Here is an 11951-nt window from a genome sequence, read left to right as displayed (position 1 = left end):
TTGAGGCGTTAATTCCAGTTGAATTTACGGAAAGACCTACCTTCTTGTACGGCCCCTTTCAAGTTCTCGCCATCTTGTCTTCATACCCAGAATTCCACGGCCAAAATGGCGGAAGTAGAAAACACGCGTTGGTAAGAAGTCCTGAAATTGACAGCTTCTTTTAGTAAATAATAACTGAACATTGGCAGTGTATTGGTAGAGACCGGTGCCAGTTCAAGCATGCGGCTTTGAAGTCTGTCATGCAAATTGTCAAGGCTCAATAGATAAATCTAACTGTCCACAGCGAACCAGTTGAATCGGATCGGCTGCTAGCCAACCAATCGTCCAGTTCGCTCACTTGCTATGAATGAAATGATCTCGTGCCGATAACACTAAACAGAATTTGACGAATTATTTTAATAAGTTTCGAATCGATACGCCGAACATTGTAATATAAAATTTAATGAGGCAAAAGCCGATAATAGCCTCAGGTGACTTCAAGCTTTGTTGACATTTGTTAGCTAGGCCAGCGTTTCTCGTTGGCTGCCGCAGTCTGACATGGGCCGGCTTTGTTTACACCTGGTCAGAGCCTTTGTTTCAAACAACGCAGTTAATTAGCGGGTCTGTCTACCACCTGTCCAAACGGCTATTATGTACATATTACGTAATGTGTATCTTTTGCGGAATTAATTATCTTTACATGTCCACCGCGAAATCCAATGATCTGGCGATGGTGTGAAAACAAGTTAATTAGAGAAATGGTACCGGTATTGTCAGATATTGTTTGGAAATAAACATGCTGTATATGCCTGAAGGTAAGGGTAACTGTTATTTTCAATATGCTGCACTTCTAGCATGACACACTTTACTTAACTTAACAGTTATCAGTGAGACAACACAGTAATTGTACCAGTGCAAGATCATTTCTTTGAATGCTGAAAATCAGTAACTAAAATCAACTGATGCAACTTGTATTCCAGACCCCTCTGCATCTCAAATACAACTCTTTCAATGTTTTGTGATATTCTAAGATGTCGTCTCTCGATAAAAAATTGTAATTAAAAAAAAAACCAACAACCTTATTTTTAGATGTATTGCATTATGGAAAGTTTCTTGTCATTTGCAGATGATAGTTTTCAATTCTGGAACATCCATTAGATCTATATACATATATATATACATATGGATGAGTAAAGTGAGAGACTAAGGCAAAAATATTCTATAACTACATTTAATATGAACCTAGTTGTATTGCAAATGTTCCAGCATGTATTATATGTGCAAGCTGGGCACCAGTCTAGATTAGCAGTGATCATATTGATCAATGTTATTGTGATAATAACTGAAGTAAAGTTGAACCACAGACTTTAGATTGTAGATATTTCTCGTTTCTCAATGTTATTAGTTACACAGTGTGTTATTTACAGTGGTGTGTTGGGGAGAAATTCCTCATATGATACAGCCAAGAGTTACCTCCCCTCAGTCTCATGGCTGTCAATTTGTGCATTCACAGTGATTTGTGTGTCTATGGATAGTAAAGCACAAACACCATATTTAAAAAAAAGAAACCAATTTAGAAACTATTTACCATCATAAATTAATTGACTACTTCTTAACACTGACATTGGAATAGTTCTGAAATACTAAATGTATTTTTTTTTAAAAAATAAGCAAACATGAAGATCTAGATCTATACTTTGTTGTTATTTTTTTTATATTAGAAATAAAGTAATGTGATAATGTTATGCAACCTTTTCTTTTCTACTATTTGTCTTTATGGTGTACACATAAAGAATGTAACCTACTGGGGAAAAAATACAATAATCGTTTTCAGTGTCTGTAACTAAACATAATGATATTCTTATCACTTTTCAGTACTCATGCTCTTGTTGGAAGATATGCAACAGTCTAAAGATCATATCCAGTTTTATGGCATATATGGATGAACAGGTAATTGATACATGTTTCTTGTGACTTTTTAATCATATTACTTGCTCAATAATTGTGCAAGGACATTGCATGTATATTTAACAAATCCCTTCTCAGAATGATCAAAAGTTTGGTTTATGACAACCTACATTTTGGACAATAATTGAACATTGCTTTTGTTTGTGTGGATGTGTTAGGGCTTAATTAGTTGTCAGGCTTATAATGGCAGAATGCCATTCTGTCATCAGCCAACACATACCTGGGTGCCGTTGTACAAACCATCTTAGTGCTAAGGTGATCATTATTGCCATACCTTCACACTTCTGACAGTTGTACAATGGCACCCTGGTCCTTCATGTACATATATTAGATGAAATTAAACCACCCTTCATTATCTGTATCAGCTTTAAAGTTTATTGTCACTGTAACAGAATCATGTCAGCTATCAAGTCTTCATGCTGTTTTTGAGTACAATCTATTTTTGGTATTTAATTATGGCAGAAAATATTTCAATTTTAAGTTGAAAAACACATAACCTTTCAAAACTGTCTGTCTGCAAATGAATCAATTTAATGACTGTAGATTAATTATTGAGGCTTTAAAAGCCTATACTTGCAATTAATGCTACATAAAAAGACAAATCTAACTACTTTTCTATTAATTTTGAATTCTCTTGTCAGTCAATAGTGTTGAGTACAATTATTTCAATAACGCATTATGGACATATTTATTATGTTGTATGTCTTTCTCAACTCCTAAGGGGTCAAGCTATCTTTTCGTTCATCAGCGCATAATATCAACATGAAAAACATCATGTTTGGATTGCACGCACATCTGTTTGGAGCAATCACTTTGAGTTAAAGGACATGGCAAGTTTGTTAAAGATATAAATAAAATATTGGTTTGAATATGTAAAAAGTGGGGTTCTATGATGTGGGAACTTTATTTGAAATTTGAAACTGGATTGGCAAAAATACCTTTTTTCTACAATTAAACATGGGTGCTTGTGGTAGTATCATTGTAGGACACACAATCAATGTTTATCATAAGAGATCATGAGGACATCACCCAGGATTACAACAGTTACCTTAGCCACTAGTCTCATGCCAGAGTCTAGTAAACTTCTGTTCAGTTTGGTACGCTTAGCTAAAGAAAGTGCATATGATAACACTTAATGTAAAACAAATAGATGTTAAGTGCCATGTTGGGCTTGAAGATTCTTTTGCAAAGACTGCTATATTTGCACAGGATGCAGAGATTTGATTTATAGCATTGACAACTGAGAGCTTAAACTACAAAATGGGAGTCCAGAGAAATGTCCCAAATTGAATACAGTACCAAGAATAGACAAGGCCACTTGTCTGAGACTAGTAAAAATCCAGAGAGACTAGTTGTTTTCCACCAATGTCTAGTATTTTACATAAACCACTAGTCTGAAATGAGCTTCCAGTTTGATTTGACCAACAGTGTCTGCCCCTGTGAACTCTGCCACAGGTGACATAAGATTGTACATGCTCAGAGACCGTTACTTAAAAGTAGATACAGTGTTCCCCAACTGAAATGAATCTACAAGTGCTAGCAAGAAGATCGTGAAGCTGTATTGTACTTTTCAAATGATCACATATGGAAATTAATTTTTGTAGTTCCAAATTATGAAATAAAATACCAGCATTCATTTCTAAGCATGCATATGCCTTTTCTTCGTCCCAGTGCATTTCAGCCTAAATTTGTTTTGCGTCTGTTTTCATTGTTTATGCGTATAGGATGCAGGATTTCTTGTCTGGTAAATCTGTGCCTATGAGTCTGAAGGACTACAAAATGTAACAATAATTTGGCAAAATAATGTGACCTTAAATAAAGTTACATTTACTCTGAAATAATATTTTATGATGTTTTTCTTATTGAACAAAATATTTCGATTCAAGTATATTGAATCATGTGTGTGACATATTATTTCACAGCTCTTTTAAAAAGGCTTGAAAGAAATGTGTAGGCCAAACTTCTATAAACACAATGCAAAATGCAAAGTCATTAATGTGTGGTCTTTGATAGGTAATCAGATGATGAGATGTAACATCTGTCAAGAGACAATATTCAATTCTTTCACACTTTCAATGTTTGAAGTAGCTTCACGTTTGACATAGAAATGGTCATATTTAATTAAGCATGACGCATACTGCGACAGTATGGTATACATAAATTATTTGAATATGGTTTTCCCAGTATGTGTGTTTCAAGGACTTGATTAAGAGTAGATGTAGAAATTATAAATCCATTAGGATTAGTAGCTTCTTTTAAAAAGTGTTTTGATTCAAGTTCTTGTGCTTCTTTTTGAATGCACAACTTGTGTGTGTAATTAAATGTCTATGTCAATAAAGAAGCATGTTTAGCATAAAAACAGGTATATTTCTATCAACAAGATGAAGAAAACAAGACTAACTGTTCAAGTATCATGATACAAGGAGAGGTCTTTTGCTTAACATAATAAATGAAGTTAATGTTAAACTTTTGTAGAAGTTAACCTCATACAAAACTTAAGTTGAGAATATGAACAAAAAATATGATTAAGTTCAGTCACATTTGAAAGCATATGTTTATGGCAAATATAAGATAAAGTTTTTTTGGAATAGACAATTATAGATCAACAGTTTGAAAAGAACTATTTTTACTGGTTATTTTTAATTTAAGATAATTTTGAAAATTTAATTTTGATGGTCCAAATTTCAGACAATTTTCAAACTCACACAATTTTAGTTCATTTCAAAATAAAACCAATTTGAGAACATAAAGCATTGTACACCTTCAGTTGTACAATGTGTTATGAGATTTTGACAGGGAGGAGTGGCTGGTTGTATACACCCTCATCACATAGTGTTATGCAATTTACTTGTGACTGGTGAGGAGGTATCTCCAGTAATGAGTCCAGCAAACACTGGTGGACTCATGGGGATAACAACAGAGTTGATAGGAGGCTCATTGATGATCAGGGATCACAGGCTGATAATAGTTAGATAGTCATGAAATACTGATTGCAGCCTTCAGTCTGTCGTCGCGCAACAGAATAGCTTGAGAGAATATATAATACAGGAGATCTTATAAAAAGAGATATGCTCTAATATGGTTTACAAGGCTTTTCTAGTTTGAAGGACTTTAATTAGACGGTAAAATGTTTGTGACAATAACCTGATCTATTTTTTTGAAACTTGTTATTCTAAACTGTTATTCAATTTTTAGTTATATATAACTGAAGAGGTGAGAAAGCTATTGTTGATTCAAGATCATTGCCAGTAATTGTTTTGTCCTTTATTTGGTGTTTTGTGTAATTGTTTGAACATCATGTATCTGAATATATTGAAGGGGATATGTCTTGCAAAAAGGGGGCATAGGTTGACCTTGGATTTGTGGATCTTGGTTACAACAGGATCCGCTGATCTTAATTTTGATTTTCTGTTTGACCCTATGTACAATCCTGGTTTGTCAGCATCATACCTATCATACCTATGCTCATGGGTTTCAAAAAGAGTTGTACATTTCTATGACCTGTGTCACATTTATTTTTCTCTCTCATATGCCATGATATTACAGAAGCAACATTAAACCCAACTCACTAATACACTCTCTGAAAATGGTTTGGAATGCTAATATTCTGTATAGGTGCAAGGTCTGATTATTTCTCCTTTAGCCATAATGCTTTTGTATATTTTTGTGGAGCAGACGTTACTCTACACACAAGTAATTTGTGTTAAGTGTTTTTAACAACCACAAAGGATGGTCAATTTAATGATACCCCCCCCCCCCCCCCCACACACACACACACACACACACACACACACCCATCCATCCTGACATTGATACATGACACTGAACACTACAGTACTTGTCAAATATTTGCCCTGTCCTACCACAGCTATACATGCATCTCGTATCTTGCCGCTAGTGTAACAAGTGTTTCAAGCCCTGCAAATATGCCCTTATGCAGACTGGTTCCTGATAGTATTTGCATTGCATCACATTTATGTTATGTATAGAGATAGTTCTTTGAGGTATCTATTCTCATGAATCAGGTACTAGTTGACAAAATTTGCCTTTTGGTTATCATCTTCTCAAAGACAGTTGTAAATATTTACATAGAACACTTTTTTGTGCATAAGCACATTTTCAAGGGAAGTTGAACATACACAGGAATGCACATGCAATAAATCTACTAGCCACAAATAGTAATTCTGAATGGGATTCAACAAATTCTAGTATCTTTTGCATGTCTTCTGTAACAAACATTAAGTTGACCATTGTGCCCCAGTGTTCTAAGCCACCTCATCTCACCAGTTGTGTCCTGTGGCTGGTACAGCAGTGTCATGTTGCAAGAGCAGCAGCTTTGTATCTGTAGCAAAAGGGTGGTCATGATATGCCTACCTCGGGTATCGATACATATCACGATACTTGACTCACAATACAGGACATACTACCAACTTAATTTGCTCCAATATTGCGTGAAATTCCCATCTTCCATGGGGCCCAGGAAACACAATCATGCTCGTGCTTTCGTGATGTAAAAACTGTGTCCGGTTAATTTGGCCTTGTAACAGTAGTATGCAATCCGATTTAGCATTTTGTTTCATGATTGGTAGCTAACCAAAGTGGTTATCAGGCCAGGTCATTGGAAAACATCGTAAATGTTAAGTATCGATACACAATTTATACGATTCATTGGTGGGCAACATGTGTAGGCGTATTGAATTTATAAATTCACAATGCTTTCATAAATCATTGAATTGTAACACCCATATGTTCACTGTATCCAAACCCTGCAGAAAAAAAACATCAATTCAAGAATTCCTGTCAGTTGCCTTTTAGTTGACAACATCATGGTGTGCAGCTTGGCATCTGATTTGAGATCTGTCGAGTGCTTAATCCACAGAAATCAACAAAAACAATAGATAATAAACTGTTGCATGCTGCAAAACCTGTTTAACCTGGGTAGTTTACTAGTTTCAGCACAGTGTCCTACATGCACCATCCAGTTACTGGTGACAAAAACAGCACTGTAAAACTGGTTAAATACAAAGTTCATTCTATGAATGAAGACATGGAACAGTTCTGTGGATAGTTTGTCATCAATAGGATGAAGGCAGAGATCAAATTGGTCTGGTTTCCTGATGATATATGGCCTGCAATACTCATTGTCTTGAAATTGTGCACAACAAACAACAACAAAAATCACTTGTCAATTTATGAAGCTATACTCCATCAACAAAGGATTCTTTACAATATGAAATAATTTGCTCTTTATTTGTATATGAATCATTTTTTTATCCATACAAAACTTGGAGGTAAAAATCTTGTATCCTGGCAAAATATATAAAAAAGCACTAAAACTTTGGTGAATTGTTACACCCAAAGAGAAACTGATGGATTTATTCTAAATTTGGTATATACCCTTACAAAGGACATGGCCATACTGAAATTAGCATAAGAAAGATATTAACATTTATTTGTCTCTAGTCCTTCCTAAATGTTACTAGTCTGGGACTAGCAGATGTAAGTTAATATGGAACCCTGTTATATTAATGGTAGTCCCAAAACAGGATGATCTCGATAATCTGTATTCTCACTACAGCACTAATCTGAAAGGGTTTTTTGCCTTTTATTTGGAAAAGAACATATTAAAAATGTTATGCAATGATTAATGTCTGGTAGATGGATCTTGGTCTGTGGGTGTTCAGTCAATATGATGTTTGGCCAACTAGTATCCTTCTGAAACTTCAAAGTATGTTTTTCAAAACATGTTAAAAGCACTGTTTAAAAAGCCATTTTCATATCTCAATGTCTGGATAGGTTAATGTATTACATATGATGCAAATGCAATTCCCATTCCAGTTTAACCCTTTAATTCCAAGAAATTGCTTACCAAATCCCAGAGCTAAATACTGCCCTGTTGTTTCTACGTTTTAGCCCATAAATGAACTGAACGTGATGATTAGAAAGCAATATCCCATATCTTCTACTAACACAGTGAAATTTGACATTTACCAGACAAATCATTTTAACTTCATATTTGTGGTTATTTGTTAAGTGTAAACTTTGAAAGGTCCCTTGATAATCTGACATTTCTGTAGCGAGAGACCCTCTCTTGTGATATGATTATATAGCTATGAAGTCTGCGTCTGAAAATGCGCAAATAAAAGTTCATGGCGCCCAAAATAGAAAATGAAATTTCTCCAGCCTGATTGTCTAGGAAGCTTGTTAGGTAGGAGAGCCAATGCTTTTTGTTTCCCATTTACTCTGTAGTTTACCCACAAAGGCCCACTTCTTATTAATTATGTAGTGAACTCCTGAATAGCTACAGATGTTTATTTTGCCAATAAACTTTTTGAAAAGTTAAGTTTACCATACAGACATGAACACAGATTACTTTGAAGACATTTCTTTGTTAGTTCCAGTATGTGCTCTCTTCACATGTATGTAAGCTGCAGGCCAAGTATTTACAGTTCTTCAAAAAATATATTCTTTAAACATGAATCCATTCCTTAAATTCTTGATATTTCTTTGATTGAATGACCACAGTAGACATATATTCATTTGTGGATGTTTTGTTTAGAAATGAAACTTGTAAATCCTGTGACCAGCTGGCTCAGGTCTAATAATAGTCTATAGATAGAATTGGTTGGTCTCAGACCTGGCATATAGATTTTTTGCCCCCGTAAATCCTTTGAGCTTAATGACATCTATCAATGAAATTGAGTTCAGAATTGAAATTGACCTCAGGTGTTCGAGTAGGGTAATCACGTTTTTCACACATGAAGTCTATTTCAGTTTTTCTCGGCAGCAGCCACTGTACTCGGGGCAGGGTGGCTCACGGGGTAGGAAATGATCCATCATCAAGAGTTGGCATTTACAATGTGGGAATCACACCTCAGGAACCAATTGTGTTTGTATTCAAAATCAGATATACGTCTGTTACTGTACTGTTTAGGCATGTTATTTAAGATTTGTTGGAATTTTTTTTCTCCAATATTATGTTACCAGCAAGATCATTTTGTCAAAATATGAGAACAGTATCATATGTGAAAATCTATGTGGTTATTTTTCATTAGACAGTATATGCTTCCAACTTTCTCATTTGTTCACTGTATTCTGTTGCTATGAGTTTAGAATTCAGTATTTGTAACATCTTTCCTTTTGGTCCTTTCTGACAGAAGCAAAGGTTCATGAAAGCTTGTATGATGCATCGTTCATCCATTTGTTATCTATTTACTGGAAACTTTTATGTTCTTTTATATATATTTTTTAATATTTATTTTCTATGACTTTGAACATAATATGTCAGTAATGGTATTGTTTTGAAAAATTGTCATGTTATTTTACCCAATTCAAACACTGTTGCTGAGGAAGCCATGTTTAAAAAGTCTTTCTGTGGTACTAGGATGAAGATGTGATTTGACAAGCAGCTGGTATATGTGACATGTTCAAAAACACATTGTCTTGTTTTTTTGCAAGTCCAATAACATTTGTTGAAAATCTATTGTTTAGCGTTTTGATATTTGAAAAGATTGACATAAGTCTCCTTCAGAGGTGAGGAAAGATAAAGACAGAAAGAAGGTCACTGTGATCCATTTATACCTGTGACATACATTATTTCTCTTCTAAAACATTAATGCTTTACTCATGTGTATATTCCAGGAGTCCAGTAGATAGTTCTATTTTCTAAACATTTTGGTCATCATTCATTATTGGTATATTATTTCAGAAAGTTTTGTTTGTTTGTTGTTTAATGCTGTGCTCGATAATATTTCAGCTATATGACTGTAGTCTGTAAATAATCAAGTCTGGACCACATAATCCAGTGAGTTTCCATCCTTGCAATTGGGATATGATGACATGCATCAGCCAAGTCAGTGCATCTGACCACCGATCCTGTTAGACCAATTCTGACCCGGATCTTCATGGAAAAGTAATTTGTTTCACCCATGTCTTAAGTCCATAAAAAAATTAACTTTGATCTGTAGAACAGAGTTGATAAACAAAGTCTTTGCTCTTCTGAGGTCATTAGAAACTGGTATTATTTGCAAAGCCAAGTTCTATTTATTGAAAGTAAAACTGACAGCTTGGTCAAATTATTTTTGTTCAGTGATAATCGAAAGATTGGGTGTGAGGTCTTCATTAACTGGGAGAGACAGGCACACTCTAATAAAGGCATTGAGATTAGAACATTACTGTAATATTCACATAGTACGGTACCAAATCCATAGTGCAAGAAATTGGCCATAAATTGAAAACAAAAGAAAGAACGCTTGATTGATGTTTAATGAGTGTTAGACTTGGAGGTTCTTTTTGTGGTTTGAAATTACTTTGACACATAGTAACAACAAAAACACAAATTGAAAAAAATGGAAACCTAACAAAGAGGTCTTGAAAGTATGTCTGGCCTTAATATGTCTGATGCTTCATGGTAATCTAATTTCTTCCATCAATTTGTAACGAGTTGACGGCATCGCGACACTAATACATGGCTGTAAGTGGGATCATGGAGATGGAATTTACTGACTATACACCCAATAACTGCTTTGCTTTTCAATAGAGGTCAGTTCTGTAGTTTTGACATTTCAAAATCTAATACAATGCATGTATGGTTTTATTCACATTCAATTAAGAATTGCCAACATAGTAAACTGATTACCATGTCTACTGTGGCTCGATTTGGAACCAAACATATTTTCGATAATTCGCAACAGTGAAGATGTTCTATGTCAGTGTCTTGTCTTACTGAGGTCATAAACTGGCACTTAAGACTTTGAAAAAGTTTTCCGATTACTGAAACATTGGTGTCAACATTGAGGTCTTGAAAGTGGAACTTGCCTTGTATATTCTGACTTGTCGCATTTCATTATCGATGAGCCTTGCTATATTGAGTAATTGAAGTTATGAAAGTTAATACTTTCTTTGAAATGAGTGCTGTTCCGTTTGGCTTGAAATCTTTTGCAATAATGACAATCAATAAGAAAAGAATTGTCATCAAAGGAAACGAAATTCGGAAGATACTTGACGCAAAAAAGTGATCACTTTTGTGCAGCGGATGGTCAGGAAAGTTAATCAGTTGATCAATAGCTGGTTTTGTAAGTATAAGTAACTATTGTCAGGCACAGTCGTGATACAGGACAATATTCCCAATGTGGAGAGGGATTTCATTTTGAGATTAACAAGATTTCTATGCAGATTTGAAACACTTAACTTCTTTCCACCACAAAATGGGGACAATATTGATGACAAATGATTTAAAAGAAGAAATAAAACCGTGTATCGCTGTATTTCTCCCTAAAGTGACATTAAAACGTCTGGAGTCAACTTTATATCAGGATTAAGACTTGAACATATAAACGTTTTTAAACCCTGCCTGGAACATGAAGAGAGTTTTAAGGGTCTGTATCCTGAAAACTTGAATTTAGAATCATCCCTTTTTCGTAGACTTTATATCAGTTGTCCGTGCACTGTGGCCATTTGAGATTTGGCCGTCTGGCTTGGAGCCAGGTTGAAAATGTCAGAATGGTTGTTGCAGCCCAGGACAAACTGTTAGACTGAATGTTAAATTTTATGTATTCATCAAAGAAAACAAAGAGAGTTGATAGAGGGTCGCAGGGGAATTGTTTATATTTTTATGTGCTTTTAGTTCCTGTCACTGTCTGCATATGCCTGAACCTTTGTCTGGTGGAATGTAATATTAGCGGTCAGTATTCCCTGGTGAGAGGTAGAAGATGTGTTCGAGGTCTTCAAATAATTACCATATCAATGTGTTTGTGCTAGAATTTTGATATTCACATCAAACCTAGTCCAGTTTCCTTTACAGCATGACAGTGGCCAAAACTGAAGATTGCTAAACAAAGGCTGAGGGAATTCTACCAAACTGAAATGTGACAGGAATTATTTCTTTTATGTAGTCATTGTCTTGATGATTTATCAGTTATCATTTCAGCATAACAAAATTAAAGCAGGATGATCTGAAGGATTTTTTAAACAAATTATGTTATTTTTTTAAGCATCTTAAAGAA

The 11951-nt window shown here is 34.8% G+C and overlaps 2 protein-coding genes across 6 annotated transcripts in view; one reads left to right on the top strand and one right to left on the bottom strand.

Annotated features, from left to right (window-relative positions):
- The window catches only part of LOC124146208, a 33738-nt gene extending 33599 nt beyond the window's left edge, over nucleotides 1–139 (bottom strand). Inside the window, exon 1 of the mRNA XM_046516387.2 lies at nucleotides 41–139. The gene's annotated coding sequence lies outside the window, so the exon portion shown is untranslated. The remainder of the gene's footprint in view (nucleotides 1–40) is intronic.
- LOC124146210 (caspase activity and apoptosis inhibitor 1-like) overlaps nucleotides 79–11951 on the top strand; it is a 228174-nt gene continuing 216301 nt past the window's right edge. For 3 of the 5 annotated variants that reach the window (XM_046516394.2, XM_048399761.1, XM_046516393.2), the window contains exons 1-2: nucleotides 79–131; nucleotides 1855–1929. The gene's annotated coding sequence lies outside the window, so the exon portion shown is untranslated. Of the gene's footprint in view, nucleotides 132–393; nucleotides 795–1854; nucleotides 1930–11951 lie in introns of those variants that run through there. The other 2 variants (XM_046516395.2, XM_046516392.2) reach the window with 1 other exon arrangement.

The sequence above is a fragment of the Haliotis rufescens genome, unplaced genomic scaffold (genome assembly GCF_023055435.1).
Source record: "Haliotis rufescens isolate VD_foot unplaced genomic scaffold, xgHalRufe1.0.p SCAF_2, whole genome shotgun sequence".
NCBI lineage: Eukaryota > Metazoa > Mollusca > Gastropoda > Lepetellida > Haliotidae > Haliotis > Haliotis rufescens.
This window is presented reverse-complemented; position numbering and strand designations above follow the sequence as displayed.